The following is a 16,252-nucleotide window of genomic DNA, read 5'->3' on the forward strand; positions in this document are numbered from 1 at the left end:
TGAGCTGATTGCAGACACATTCACATCAGTGGATGGGAAAGTCTCTAATGTTTTTGTTTGCTTCCAAAAGGCATTTTCCTCAATCTGGTGTGATGAGTCAAGAAATCCTTCATCCAACTCTGAAAACTGCATTTGAAGAGACTCAATCCTCATTCCTGCCCAACAGCAAGGTAAGGTAAGCATCAGCTTTGAGATTACAGGCATCAGTGGGCAGGTTTTGCTGTCTCCTGGCACCTTCTGGATCTATCTTGAGAAGGCAATGGAGAGAACTGTGACAGCCAAGACTTCATGTTAAAGCAGATCTGGCAGTCTAAGTGTGATCTGAGGTTCACTGATGACCCTGCACAGTACCAGTAAATAATTTAGGCTGCCCATCTGTGAAGGAGAGAACTGAGTAGCACTTAAAGAAACAACAAGGTTGTGATGCAGACTTATGCTAATGGGAAAGCCTTTCTGCATGGGAAAACAGAGGAGTCAAGAAGATAATTTTATTAATCTCTTGTACAAATTACATCTTACAGCACACATTTCTAAGGTCTAAGAATGAGATCCTAGAATGACAAAAATACAGTGATAAATTTACAATTTATCCATATCAGTCCAAATCCAATACAGTGTGTCCTAAAGGAATATGTCAAAAACCAGTTACATGCCTGCAGTAAAACTGAGTATTTTGATGCCAGAAACTGTAGAATACATGAAACTTCTGGGGGTCACTGGTGACTGGGTGTACCCTCTCCCTCTAAACACAGATAGTTAATTCTTTTTTGAGCAAGTAGATAGAATAAATTGAGACACTTGTACAGTTTTGGGGAGGCAGTTGTTGTGCCTGTGCAGAGCAGTGCTCTGTACCACGTTTGCTGCAGTGGCCATTCCCTGAAGTTACATCCTGCAGCTGTCATGCTAGCAGAAGTTTGTTTATCTCTTTATGATCACAACTGGAAACAAATGTTCTCAAATTCTACATGCTAAAGAAAAAGCACTTGTGATTTTCATGGTTAAGAGCTGTGGGCAATAAAAAGAGAAGCAGAAAGAAAAGTACTGTGAGAGTCTAGCAGAAGCCTGTGCCTGGGTTAACTGCTAATCCATGCCCAGGAGCCCCCAGCCCAGTGAGACACAGCCCTGCCCTTTTTTGTTCTGTTACTGCAGAGCCTGGATGGTGATTTTGCTGAAGGCAACGGGAAGAGTATCTTCAATGGATCAGAAACTGGCCTTATTTCTGCTGCAGGCTAAATGGGAAATTATCCTTTTTTTTTTTTTCATATTCCTGAAATTACTCAAACCAGCATTGTATGGGTTTCCTCCTTATTTCCTTTTGTTCCTATTCAAACATCTGTCTGAAGTTGTGCATTACATACTAATTTGGTCGAAGCTCTTTTTTTTTGTATGGTTGAGTGTGATTGCAGTCTTACACTTCATTTTCATTAATTTCCTTCATTTATTTGCTTTTGATCTTTTATTGAGCCTTATAGTATCTGTGTGTGTGAGAGTGAACATGTGTACGTACATGTAAACAGGGAAAATTTCTGCATGTATTTGTCTTTGGACAAAACCTCCCTCCCAGTGGAGCTGGCAGCAGGGCTCTTGGGTTACATCTGGTGCTTGTACGTGGGGCTGGCTCTCCTCAGCAGCATCCCACCCCACCAGGGCACTCCCACGTGCCCCTGCTCACCACTGCCTTTGCCCTTGGCAGGCCAGTCTGTGAGCACAGGTTGTGAGGCCACCCAGGGATTCCTGGGGGGACACCAAACCCCTCCTCGGAGCAGAGCTGCTCCTGCTGCTCCAGGATGCTCTGGGAAGAGGCTGCTGGCTGCCTTTCCACACTGGCACTGGTTCCGAGTTTCTGCAGCTCAAACATTTCCTTTAATCCTCTCTTAGTAGTCTCCAGCCTACAGGAAGGACTATAAATATATGGACTACAAATTGAAATAAACACAAACACTTTGTGATCATTGCTGGCAGCATCCAGCACTGATCTGTGATTCTTGCAGGCTCCTGCTGAATGAGAGGAAGGCTTGGCCTTCCAGGAGCAGCCCTAAACACTCTCCAGGACACAGGGACTGCCTGGCCACCACACATTCAGCTCAGAAGTGCCCTGCTTGTCTTCTGCAGAGGGACACATCTCTTTGCTTCTCTTGCTTTGGGTTGTCCTCACTCCTGATAGCATAAGCATGGTGATAAGGCAGTGGCAGAGGATTCCTTTCACCCTTCCTTTTTTCCCCTATTCCTCCTACTGCAGAGTGTGTTGATACATGTATTTTGCCCTGATCATTTCCTGTAAAGTTGGAGGGTAAAGCTCTCCATCACATGTCATCGTTGTCTATAATTACTGTTCTGTCATTGTCCTGGAGAGGAGCTGCTTGTGTCACCCATCATCAGCTTTCTTCTCATCTTTTTGAAGCTTCACTTTCTCTCCTAGGTACCCAGGAACAGACTGATGATTGACTCTGTGATGTTTTTTGATCTTTCCCCTCATACCCTTGGATCTTACTCACCAATCTTCCTTTTTCTGTCATTGCTAATAAATTTTCATTCTGTTAATGTTATCTGTATGTTAATATCCCTACAGGAAAAGATACCAAAGTAGGAAATACTAAGTCCAGAGACAAGAGATTTTACTTTGGTTTGGCCAGTATTTTTATCAGTGATAGTCCATGCAAGTCTTCTAGGTATGCATCCTCCCACAAAAGTCACATTTAATGGGCACTTACATGGATTGGCAAAGAAAATTTGTTCTTAATTAGTAAAATCTTGTGTTTCTAAAATAATTTTTATTGTCCCACTCTTGCTTTATCAAGCTGTGGTCAATAAGGTCTGGCCCTGCCACTGTTCTTATTTCTCAGGCAATGTGTTATAATAGTCCCTGTTATTCTTTTTTCTTGACATATTTTATATAAATATTATAAGAATATGTTTGATTTGTACCATCTCATCTAGAACCTTTTAAAATTCCTTCTTGAACTAAAAGCATACCAATGCTTGAAGAAAAATAAGCACAGTACCCTTATCACTCTGGTACTGTTTTCTTCTAAAATATCTCCCATTTGGAAGTCTTTACTGTAATAACTGGGATATGAGCACAAAGGCTGGAATTTTCCCAAATAAAAAAGCTTTAAGCTGTAACTTCTTAGTACAAAAGCTTCTTTTTTGTTAAATTATATATATGGGCAGGACCTCCTATGCACAACTATGTGGTGAGCACTCCATTTTGCAGTATCAGCTGAAAAGTATATCTTCTATACTATTTATATCAATGTCACTGTTAGAAACAAATCTTTATTTAGACAGTGAGCCTAAGGTATCTAGTCAGAAATACATGCACAAAATTTGTGGCTGCTTTTTAGTTTCAGAATCATTGCCCTCTGATCTCACTCACCTCTTTTAATGCTGTGCAGGAACACAAACTCTGGATTACAGTCTGGGCCAAAACACTGGTTGGATGTGAATGAATCAATAGATTCCCCACACAAATAAGAACATGAAGGTTCTTTCAATCCATGATACTGCCAACTGCAGACTCAGACTTTCTTTTGCCCCTTTCTACACATTTACACCCATATTAAGAGGGGTGAATCCATTTTGTTCTTCAAAAGAAAAAGCTTCTCCTATAACATGTCGCTAACTTCTACAGCTGATATATTTCAGAGGAAATTTCAGTGGGATTTGGATGCCTAACTGCTCTAAATTCCTTTGGAAATCCCAGTCTCATAGTCCTAGATGGTGGTATAAAAACTGCCTTCTGTAAAAATTTTTGTTTTGCATCTCTCTCCTAGGCCAGCTGGGACACAGCATCTCAAGCAAAACAGAAATCACATTTCCAGCTTCCCCTGCTCAGAAAAGGATATGTTTCATCCCCCCAGCAGCACTGGTGCCTGCTGGGTCTGGGAGAAGGAACCTGATGATCACATCACTGCTGGGGTCAGTAGTACATTACACTGCCTATATTTTCTCTTGAACTCTCAAAAATATGTTTTGCCTTCCCATTGGCAGTATTCCTAAAACACTGATGAGGCTGCAAATACTAAGCTCTTTATGGTTCCAGTCAATATCAGTTAGGTTGGTTTTTCTGTGAGTTTCCCATGAAATTTTTGTAAAGGGTGTGTAAGAAATGCCTGATCAAATGAAGAAAATAGCAACTGATACATTTGTTTTTTCAGTATATACATGCACAGTTTAATTTAGCACAGAGAAGCAACTGAGTATTGTTATGGTAAAACACTTCCTTTCATCTAGAGTTATATGTGATCCCATAATAAATCCAAATGTGCATGATTGTGTTTTTAGAAAGTGAAAATTTAAATTAATAGTGTGGCTAGTACTGAGTTCCACTGTCTTCCATTATCTCAGTAAATCTGAGTTTGTGTAACATGAGTATTCAGAAGTAAAACCTGCATGAAATCTTCCAATTGTGAATGCCTTTTCCTTATAAGAATTTGCAGTGAATCTCTGGAAACTTGCTAAGTCCCCAGGGGGATAAGAATTCACAGATCTAACTAACCCTGAGGGTCATGTTATCACACAGATTAACTATTCTCAAGCAATTTCTGAAATGCATTAGGCAGTTAAGGCTTTCTATCAACATTAGTAATGTGTACTTTCTTTTTCTACTTTTTTGTTCTTAAATATATTTATTAGGTCCCTGACACTCAGGGGCCCTCCTTTCTCTTATTAATCAGACTCTCACATGTCCCTGAAGAAGCATCTCTATTTCACATGTTCAGCTAATTATTCTTCTAATTATTCCTTTTAAAGGAGTCAGTACACAGTACCACAAATATTAATACATAGTGCTACTCCATAGCATTCTATCTGGAAAAATAGTATCAATAAGTATATTTCTTCAACCCAAACAAAGATTTAAATCTTGTTGAATAAGACAAGGGGTGTAACATTTCCCAGAAGCTGTGTTATAGACTTGATAAATAAAGGCAAGTTCCTGTAGGAAGTCACTGAGAATCAGATTCATCAGAATGAGGACTTTTATAATATCTATGCCTCAGATAAGGGCTTTCCTGCTTAAAATGCTACATACCATGGACAGTGGTTGTATATAAAAGTGGCCAGGACAGCTGGGGTCAATCCCATTATCTAGCTGTTTTCAGAAGAGTAAAGCCTCACAAAAGGATTGCCCATGAACAGAAGGCTGGAGGAGGCTTCCTCAGTCACTGAGTCCCATCTCTTGTTCATACAGGCCCCAGATCATAAAATGCCCAAATTAGCTGATCAAACTGATCTGATGAAAGCAAATAAGTTCTTGTTTTGGGGTTGGGCTGGATTTTTTTGGTTCAATGCTTTGGTAATTTGTTGTACTCCAAAGCCTCTCTATTCTGATGGTTTAGGACTTTCTTTTAGTTCCCAGGTGTTCCTGGTTCACTTACATCCACTTCTTATGCCAACACTGTCCTATAATTTCTAGCCTGTAAAGTGAAATACTGGCTGCAGTGAAATACTGGCTCTGTAGTGAGGAACAGGTTGAAATGCCTCTGGGCACAAAGAGTTTGAAGGTTCCTGTGAGGATGGCCCAGGTGACTCTCACCCTTAAATTGAGGGAAACATCTCTGAAGAAAAGCGTTATTTCCTTCCAAAGCAGCTAGGGCATAAATATTTTTATGTTTCAGAAAGCTTCTGCAAAATGATAGTCTGCTCTTACACCAAACCATTTAATAAGTTTAATTAAATGGAAGCTTATGATAATTAAACCAAAAGCCTAAGGGCTCTGTTCTGTGAGGACTTACTCCTTGCATAAGACCAATTTCCATATAATTTAGACAACAAAATAGCGGAACAGTATTCTCCCATCTAATTTATATGAAATTGGTAATCTCCAAACCTGATTTATATTACCCTGTAAACATACTTCTTGTATCTTACCAGAAGTGCAATACCTCCAGTACAAGTATTAAAGCAGAAGAGAAAGAAAAGCTTTTAAAAAAGTGAACCCCTCACTTAAAAAAGGCAAATAAAACAAAAAAAACCAGCCAAGAAACCCTGAATGTGCAAATTAAACCACAATCTGATAAACTCTGCATGAGGATCAAATATCCTTAAAGAAATTCTCTAACATAGCGGGTACTTGTAGGTTCTTCTTTCATAACAAATTTACATATTTACTACTTCTGGGTGTTTTCTTGAACTAGTGTTTGTGATCAATGCTAGAAAAAAACCCACACTCCTTATTTTGGAATTCCTTACTCTCTCCCTGAGTGTCCCAACGGAACGGTGCCGTGCATTATCTCCTCTGCCACCTGTATTTTTATGGCACTTCAAAACAAAGCTCCAGTACTACAAAGAATCAATGGAGCCTGATTCTTCATCACATTACTCCAATTTTGCACAATCCCACTGCAGACAAAGCCATTCCTCTTGCTTACAACAGAAGCAGGGGGAAAGACCCCAGCATTCCCTACCAGCTTGACAGGATGGCTGATTTTGGTCCTCTCCTCATCCTCTCCTGCAGACACAGGCACAAGAAACACCACACACTTAGAGGGGGGAGGATGACCCTTCCTGTTCTCTTCTGCCCCCCTGTGCAGCACAGCTGATAACTGAGGCCTTGGGGTTTGGTGACTTTACTGCACAAGATTCTCTGTTTTGGGCAAGGATTTATGTTTTGTTTCACTGGGGTTTTTTTTTTGGTTGGTTTTTTTTTTAAGTGGCTGGAATTGGTGTGTTCAAAGAGGTTGATTTTGTGCCAGTTTTTGTCCAAAAGAAAGTAGTGTTGCCACGTTGAGGAAAGCTATAGGTCTGATAGCTGTAGACAAGGTGAAAGCACCATTGTGAAGAGGCTGGACCCAAATGCTGCTGTGCACAGCTACTCCCTATTAGATGCTGGTGATTAATTGCTCAGGGTTAGGAGATAACCAGGTCAGAGCCTTATGAGATAGACACTTCCCACTGACAGTCAAATAATAGACACCCATATCTAAAGTCTATTTGTAGAATTAGTGGGGAGGTGCTGTCCCTTGTACCATAAACGAGTTGATCATTACAGTTTATAATTTTCATCCCTCAATTTATAAACCTTTGAGATGCTGACAGTCATAATTCTGACCTGCTGTTTAGCTTGCACTGCAGAGCAAATACAAGGCACAGGGGTTAAAATTCAGCCCAGATGAAGCAGAATTGTTCCTGTAAGACAAGGCATCTGGAAGATCTCAGCCTGTTGCTCACTGCCCTACCTATTTGTGGGCTTTGACCCAAGCAGAAAGAGAAGTGTTGCATCCTGAGGGTCATTTTTGACAGCACTGAACATGGAAACCTATTTTCTTTACAATCTTTAGAAGTGGTTGACAAAATATCTAAAGTATTCAAAATCTGTGACCTTTTCCTCCAGGCAGAGACTTCGTCACGGTGATCTATGTCTCTGTGGCCTTAAGGCCAGATTAATACAAGGCATCCCCCAAACCACCTGCAGGCTGGAGCTGCCAGGGAAAAGTTTGACTGCTCAAGGGCCCTCACCTGGGGAAGCTGACCAACCCTGTGCCCAGCAACTGCATTTGCAATTATGATTCAAAGTCTTCTTAATTATTGGTGTTTAAAGCCTAAAATAGTAGAAAGCCAGACCCTGTGACAAGCTTGAGGCTCAAAAGGTAAGTGTGCTCTTTGTTTTTATGCAGATTTAAATTAAAGAAATATAATTTGTCAAAGGCAGAAATTAATGGATTGCAATAATTTTCCTGGATTATTTCCCTAGCAAAACATCATCACTGGCCCCATTGCATGTGTCCCAGAGTTATGCCAGGTGGCACAAATACTACCATTTTTCAGACTAGTCAACGCCCTACCATGTATGGAAGACCTTCTTAATGTTATTAGCAGGAGTTTCTTAATATTATTTGCAAGTTTGCCTTTTCTTAACCTGACTTTTTAAGGTTAGATATGCTCTTGGAGTAGACCAGCCCATTAGAACCTAAACCCAGTTTAAGGTTTCTAACCCAAACCTGAACCTAGGTCTGTACCCCACAGGTCCTCCTCTCTTTATTACAAAATGGAGTTCACCAGGTCCAGGCACACATTGAAATGAATCAGTCACCCCAAAGGTGTCTGCCCCCCATCTTGGGGGGCTTTCAAACAGCAGATCCTGCTTGGACAGATTACCAGGTCCCAATAATGTGATGAGTTCCAGAATATTTGAGATGTTCCCAGACTGGGGGAAGGTACAGAGGAATAGGGAGGGTATTAGAAGCACTTGTGTGAAGCTGGAGAAGAAATTTGGATGTGTGAAAGGGGACTAGGGGAGGAGGATGAGGAGAAGATTGCAGATGTGATGGTCTCCAGTTGTACCTTCTGGAACTCCATTGAGCCCAGCTCACATGAAAATTGTTACACCTTTGTATGTAGTGCTGCATGTTACAGATGTGGCATTAAACCTTCTGCACCCATCATGGGAAATATTTATATTACTTGTAAGCATACTTCTGTAGAGATCTGAGCTAGATTTTCTTTCTTTTAAACACATTCACAGTTAAGAGGCATTTTCTGCTCCTAAATCTGCAAGCCTTATCATCCAGAAACCACAAATCTCTTTATGTTCTATGTTGCTGAATATGTGGTCCAAGGATCACTCATAAACCCTATAGAGAGAAAGAAATGTATTTGTATCTCAGCTACAAAACTCAGACAAGAAGTCTTCATATTTCTACCATGTTTTGGTGATGACGGAAAGTCCACATTTTATGCCAGGCCTGTGTAAGTGTATATAACTTTCAGGGACACACAAAGTAACTCTTCCCTCTAATACCAAGTCTGAATTTGGGCCATAGCATTTGTTAGATGGCTCAGAAAAACACCAGTTTATCTTAAAAGAGCAAAGTCATCTGATACAAATAAGGAAAGGGAGTAGAGAGTGAAAAGAGATGTACAGAACAAAGTTTCTGGGCAAAACTGGTCACAACCTGCTTAGCTACAGGTCTCACCCTCTGGTTTCAGACATATTTACTTCATTAGTGTAGCGAGTCAGGTAAAAAAAAAAGTTCACATGCAGCATCAAGATTCCAAACTCCTATGATAAAGAATGTACAAAGGTGTGAAAGTGCAATTCTGTTTGTGCTGGGCCTCCTGTTAGGGACATGTGAGGGATGAGGGGCATGGTGCTGCTCAGACCTGCCAGCTGCATCGCTGTGGCAAGGCAGGAGCACCCAGGTGGTCACTTGGCCAAACACCACCATGCCACTGGCCAGCCCTGGTCCCAGAGCACTGAGCTGCTTTTCACGGGAAGTACGTCAAGTTCCAGCACTTTGCACACACAGAACCTGTTTTCTGGGACATTGCTACCTTGGTGCTATGTCACACTTCCTTCCCAAAAAGCTTCAAAGTCTATTTCTTAACACATAATGATTAAAACTTTCTTGCACTATTCAAAAGAATATTTGAATGGCCGCTCAAAACCCCACTGCCTAATGACTGCCAAGTTGCTGAAGAATGGAGGCAAGGGAGGTTTTCCTTTGGGTGGGGGGAGAGAAAATAAAGAGAAATCGGCCCAGCTTCAAAGGGCGCATTTCCATAATTGCCCTGTAACTTTGGCAAAATAAATCTGAAGGGCAGAGAAAAGCGCAATCTCTCAGATGAGTGCACTACAAAAGCCCCAGAGATCCCCAGTCCCACTTGTTACTATTCTAATTCAGTGAGAGAATTCGGTCCCTAACCTCAGCAACAAAAGCCATGAAATCACCGTCCTCCCATTCCGATAGCCCATTCCCAAAGAATAAGACCTTATCCAGCCTTTGTCTCCATCCTGCCCACAGACTCTCTGTACAAGTTAGGATAGCATTAGGTGGAAGAACAACGGGTAGAGGTTTTCCAGACTGGCAATTTAAACCCTTGGTCTCCGGCTCTGGGTTGCAAATGCGTGTACTCCTACGTAGCAGGGGGAGATGGGGTCTGTTTCTGACTTGTTTTGTTATCACAAGAAGCCTTTTTTGTAGTTTTTATGTAGTTGAATTTACACACAATCTGTCTGAACTTCCCAGATGAATCATGCACATTTGAGTTATACAGCAGTTTTCTTTGAAAAGGTGAAAATGCCCTCCACAATTGTTCCTAGGATTCAATGTTTGTCCTCAGCAGTACATGAGCTATTAAAAAGAAAAGGGGAAAAAAAAGTAATTATAAAAGTAATTATAAATAAAAAATTAATAAGAAAGTGTCTAAAATGGCTTTGCTGGCATGGTTGCAATCCCAACTTTGCAATTCCTTGATGAAAAAATGACTGCTGAAAGTGAATAGTAGGTCTTTTACAGCAAAGGCCCAATCTCCCGTCATTTGGCCCCTCTCTGACTTTTTTATTTTCTCAATAAGACGAGCTTTTGTGGCGATGTTCAGTATGGACAATCAGGACAGCCTTATAAAGGGATTGAGAAGGGCACACAAAGGGCTGCGGCAGCATCAAAGCGAGCCCGGCAGCACAATAGAGATGACATTTTTACATCCCAGGGCTGGGGCGGGCAGGGACTGAATACTGTGTCCACAGCAGTGTCAGTAAACAATGGGCAAAGTGGGAAAGGGGTGAAAACACAAGTCAAAATCTTTTTATTGAAGCCCCCTACACATTCATTGGGCATTTTCAGCCCTGCATTTGAAAGCTCTTCCATTTACTTACTCTCCGGATTCCCCTATTTAACTAACTGACTGATGATGGCTCCATTTTGATATCTGAAGAAAAGAATGGAAATTCTTCCTGAAGTGAATATATTAATTCATGAGATTTAATTGTGTTTTATTGGCAGTAAAGAAAATATTAGCTGCATGGTGCTGTTCTTAAAGGAACACTGCCACCTTTAACATCATATTTGAGACCTCTGTTTAAGAAACCTTACCTAAGGTACTAGTCCTGCCTGTGGTTCTTGGAAGCACTACTTTTCTTTTAGTTTACCAGTTCCCTGAATTTAGGTTTGGTTGCTTGGGTTTTTGCATAACAAAACCAGGCTGGACTACCTGTTTAGCTGGTTTCTCATTCTATTTCTTGTACCCAAGCCCAAAGTCTTGGTGTGGTTCAAAGTACCAGTATGGAAAGTTTAAAACCAGAGGATTTAACCCTGGTCATTTAGCCAATTCAGGTGATCTCAGCAACTACACCACGTGCAGGAGGGCAGGAATGAGCACTGAAATTTTATTTTCTGCACAATTTTTCCCCCTGTAATTGCACAGAAACATTTCTGTTAGTATCAGGCTATGATTTAGCACAACAGGGGAAATCTGTCTATCAAGCAAACATTTCTGGCATTGTCTTCTGTAGGAATCATTTGCAAAAGTCTCCATCTGAGAAGACCTGCACTGGTGCCACTGTTCAATAGCCATCTCAAGTGTCCTTTTTCATTAAATTATTTTGGAATGGGACTGGTCTAATCTCCTAGTGAAGCTTTATCTTTCTTGGAAGCAAGTTAGACTGTAACAGAGAAAATCAATGTTTTACTCCTTGTATCTAATTTCACATTGCATCTATGTTTTTAGGCACTTAAATTTTACTGCTAAGGTATCTTGAGTATTGCAAAGTCCAGTGTGAATTATACTAATGATTGCTGAGAAATCCAATAGAGTGAGTCATATATTTGAGAGAGAGTTATTTTCTTTTCACTATTTTGCTTGAAAATAAGTATAATACTTATGTATTAAAATCTCAGGTTTATGCATACCCAGTAAGTAATTTTATTCTAGCCTGGCTAGCTGGCCTACTGACATGCATTTTCACCACTGCTAAAAATAATGAGGAATCCGAGTGACACACATTTATGGCTGGGAGTGCCATCAGATCCCTTGACCTAATTGAGCATGCCTACACACCTTAGAGTGTTTTGCATAACCAACTTAGACAGCAAGAACATTTCCAGCCAGATTGATTGACATATTTTATTTCTAACTTAAGCTTAATCAGGACCAAGAATGATTCATTTATACCTTTCAAACTTTAGGAATTGACATGGGAGACAAACCAAGCTGCAGACTCCAGTGTAAGCAATCATGCAAAAGAAAAAAAAAATATAGATTAATATATTTTATTAGTCTACTTAGCCGCTGCCATTTGATGTAATAAAATTAATAAGCTGGTAGGGGAGTTACTTTATTTTATAAAATAAACATCAAACTAGTTTTTTTGCAGGAAAGGTTCTGTCCCAAATTCCTCTTCCACTAAGGATTTATGTCATTTATGTCTGAAGTCATGTACCAAATGTAGAGCTATCGTAAGGTGCAGTCTGATTTTTTCGGAAACCAGCTGGACAAGAGCTCATCTCCCAGCAATAACCACATTGACCCTCAAATTGAAAGAGTTTCTGGCTTTTAAGGAGTAAAGTACCTTCAAATATAAATATCAGCAGTTTCCCCGTGCCATGCCTTAAACAGGAACAAAGCCTGATAGAACAGACTGTAATAAAAGCGCTATTTCCAGCATGTGTGTATGTGGCTGCTCCATGCTGCAAATGTCCTTTAGCACTTTTTAACCATATTCTCTAGTGTGTCAGCAAAGAGACTCCATCAGAGTATTTAACATTGCTGGGAGCAAAGGAATAAAGTGGAGTCACTGTTGATTATTACTCATTAGCCACAAGGACATCCACTTAACATGTGAATAAATGAATGACACCATGTCCTAATGGAAATGGCCTCAGTGTACCTTTAAGCAAAATGTTGTTTAATATCTTCCATTTGCTGAATAGTAAAGAGGCCTGTTGGACATGCACAGCTAGCAAGCGGCCATTGTTGCTTTGTTCCAATTTCAGCATTTAATAAAAAAATATGTTGTCTTGACTGCAGCAAAGCTGGGCCTCAAAACCCTGGGTGGCAGTACAGGCTTGTTCTCATACCGCAAATTCAGAATTTCACTGGCATCCTAAAGGGTTAATGCCCATAAAGCAAATGAAGCCTTAGAAGGTACATGTTCTTCATTATTCTGCTTTACATTCAAACATATAAAACAAAGAACATCTGATATCTTTATTGGTTTTCTTAGATAAAACACAAGCAAGCTATAAGCCCTAATTTTCTTATTACCATTTGTTAACAAGGAAGATAACACTCTCAAAAGTACTTGATTAGGGCTCCCTTTGATTTGTATCTTGTTATGATTACCAGGGCATATATTTTTGTATTATTACTTTAGTACACTGATAGTTGGGATCAAAATGATAAAAGAGGTATTTTAAAAGTGTAAATATTAACCAGACAGGTAAACCAAATAATCTGAACAGCATCTTGAACACTGACATACTGAAGTATACACACTGGAAAACCAGTCATAGCTGAAATTCACATTCCTATCTGGAAAGCCGGTAGTCTGAGCTGGAGGAACCCTTTTGCTCCCAAACCCTTTCAACAGCAACTTACATACTTGACAAATTTGGTTTTTTTAATACAGTATAACTACTGAGGATATAGGATTGAAGATATTTGCAATATCACATATCTAAATGCTCGTGATCAGAATCCAGACCACATATATCTGTTCTTAAGGGAATAAACCAGTTTTAAGTATCTAAGGAAAACAACAGCATGTGCATCAGCTAACGTGGAAGATTTGGGAGGGTATTTTAACACATGGTCTGATGCTTGCTTGTGAAAATTGTGCTGGATCTTTTCCATACTTTTGTGATTTTGCCTGCACAACATCCGCTGCGCTGAGGCGGCCCGGCGCTGTTTCCCAGCTCAGGGGCTTTCTCCTGCCTCGTCCCGGCCGTGATGGGCACTTTGGCTGCCCTGAATGGGGAGCCTGACACGGCTACCCCGGCCAGCCGCTCCCACAGAACGGGCTCTGACAAGTTGGAAGTCTCTTTCTCCTGCCTCCTCCTCCTCCTCCTCCTCCTCGCCGATGCTTCCTCCGGCCGGCCCCGCGCAGACAGGGAGCGAGCTGGAGATGATTACATCAATCAGTGTCAGGTCTGGGAGCTGTGATTTATGAATATGCATAATGAGCTCTCACCTTTGAGAAGGACTAGCTAGGGAGATAATTGATTAGACAGGAAAAGAGCAGCCAACAGAGAGGGAGAAGGGAGAGGGAGGCCTCTCTGTGCTGTCTCAGGCAGGCCTGGCTGGGGCTCCAGCGAGGCTGTCAAACTGAGAGAGATTTCTGAAAAAAAAAAAAAAATACACGTAGGATTTTTAATGTTTTGTTGAAACACGCATAACAAAATATTTCCTCACAAAATTAATAGGAATTTTCTCCACATTAGGGAAGCCAGGCAGGCACAAAGGCTGCTTTCCCCCTGCAGGGAAACCAAGTTCTCACTTCCAGAAGCCAAAGGAGCAGCTTTCCCATGGCTTCCACTGCTGCTGCAGGAGCATGCCCATGGTCAGAGTGAAGGGAGAGGGCTCTGTGGGGACAGGGAGCTGAGGGCCTCTGTGCAAAGGCAAAGGAGCCTTTAATGGAGGTAGAAAGCTGGGAATGCAATTGTTTTCCCATCATGGTTGCATTATTTTCTTCCATCCCCTTTAAGCATCTGTCTGGCCGCTGTGTGAAAGTTTCTATGGAAAACCCACCAGGATGCCCAGAGGAAGGGGATGTGGAAATTTGCCTCTAGCTTTCTTTGCCCCCACCCCTCCCATTTTAGATGCCATTAATCTTTTTTTTTTTTTTCTCTCAGCTAGAATTGGCTAATGAAAAAGAGGGATACAAAGTGCAGGCAGACTGGATAAAATTTACATGAGAAACGATCTGTTTTCTTACCCCCCACCCACAGAGATTCCCCCATTTCAGGAGCCTGTTGGAGCAAAAGAGTGGGAACAGTTCCTGGCAGAGAGACAGAGAGCTGCATGGGGCTGCAAAGAGGCAAATGCTGTTTCTAGGGTGAGCTGTGGCCAGAAAGGACATATGGGGAAAGGAACAGGACACAGCGGGGAAAAAGCAGAGATCACAACAGTGCTGCAAACTCCGTGCATCCCTTCCCTGGCCTCCTTTGCTCCCAGCCATTGCTAACAGCAGCCGGGGAGGCTGCAGCGCACACCAGGAGAGGGGTGTCCCCATCATGATGGTGGTCAGGGGAAATCTTAATTGTGAAACATTCAAACACTATATAAAACGTGTGTATACACCCACGCATATAGTGTAAACATATATATAAATCTTATCACTTACGAACGCCTAGGATTTAAAGGTAGTTTATCGGCCTAGTGCAACCCAATCCTATAAATAATACATTCCTATCACTATGACCTCAAAATGTCAATACTGCACAGCCCTGTGCATTTGCATATCTTGTACTGTCTAAACTTGAAGCATGTCAGCTATGTGCTTCTGTTTGTACTTTAACTTCATTTTAACTCTTGCTTCCTAGCTCTGAGCACCCTCCCCCTCTGCGGGGTCTGTCACCAAAACGAGAAAAGCACCAGCTATTTAATCACCACCACTATAATTATGCCGTTTCCAGGACTGTAAGGAGAGGACAGGTAGGGTACTCATCTCCCCGGTAGAGAAGCCTGGGAACAAAAGCAGGAGGGAGCCGGCCCACAAGCTCTACCTGCCCGAGCTGCCCCATCCGGCGGGGGGATGAGCACGGCCATCCGCGGGCACCGGCTGCAGGGAAGGGGAAGGGAGGAGGGAGCAGCCCTCACCCTCCCTCCACACTCCCCTTGGGATGGTTTCGGAGCGGAAATGGACCATTCTCTGACTGCAGAAAGCTGCCGCTTTACAGCATCTTGCCGGGGAAGCGAAGCTACAAGTTTTGGAGGCGGCGGCTCCCGGGACGAGGCGTGCAGAGGCGGAAGCGGCACGTCCCGGACCGGCCCGGGGGCGGCGGAGCGCACAGCCCGCGCGTCCGAAGCGGAGCGGGGCTCCCCGCCGGGGCTCCGCGCCGGGCTCGCTGCTCGGTGCCCCCGCTCCGGCCGCTGCCTCCTGCCCGAATGCCAAGCCCCGGGAGCGGGGGATGCCCCAGCCCCGCCACTTTGGGCAGCTCACAGAAAGCCTGTGGCGAGCACCCCAAAACTGACCCTGGGATGCACGACAGCAGGAGGGCAGGGGGCGGCCGAACTAACGCAGCTGAGCCGCCGACCCGCGGCGACACCACCGACCCCCGAAGGTTCCTTTCAGTTAACCGCGGCCCTGCTCCGCGCTCCGCGGGGCCGGGGAGGGGGTCAATAGCGGCGCCGGTGACTCGGCCCGCGGGGGCGATGCTCATCGGGCCCCGCGGCTGCCCCGGGCCGCGCACGGCGCGCACCCTCCGCCCGGCGGCGCCTGCAGGGGGCGCTGCGGCTCCAGCGATGCGGCCGCCGCCGGCGCGGGCAGCGCGGCCCGGCACGGCACGGCCCGGCCCGGTACGGCACGGCACGG

The 16,252-nt window shown here is 43.0% G+C and overlaps 2 long non-coding RNA genes across 2 annotated transcripts in view; one reads left to right on the plus strand and one right to left on the minus strand.

The window, feature by feature from the left end:
- The window catches only part of LOC146766421 (uncharacterized), a 24,243-nt gene extending 17,590 nt beyond the window's left edge, over positions 1 to 6,653 (plus strand). The window contains exon 3 of the long non-coding RNA XR_014957744.1: positions 71 to 6,653. This is a non-coding gene — a long non-coding RNA (uncharacterized LOC146766421). The remainder of the gene's footprint in view (positions 1 to 70) is intronic.
- On the minus strand, positions 6,556 to 16,075 carry LOC146766422 (uncharacterized). Its single transcript, XR_014957745.1, has 2 exons — positions 13,910 to 16,075; positions 6,556 to 13,837 (listed from the first exon to the last, which is right to left on the minus strand). It is a non-coding gene; the product is annotated as an uncharacterized LOC146766422 (long non-coding RNA).
- Between the last annotated feature and the right edge of the window lie 177 nt (positions 16,076 to 16,252).

This window comes from Lonchura striata, chromosome 11, assembly GCF_050655825.1.
Source record: "Lonchura striata isolate lonStrDom1 chromosome 11, ASM5065582v1, whole genome shotgun sequence".
Taxonomy (NCBI): domain Eukaryota; kingdom Metazoa; phylum Chordata; class Aves; order Passeriformes; family Estrildidae; genus Lonchura; species Lonchura striata.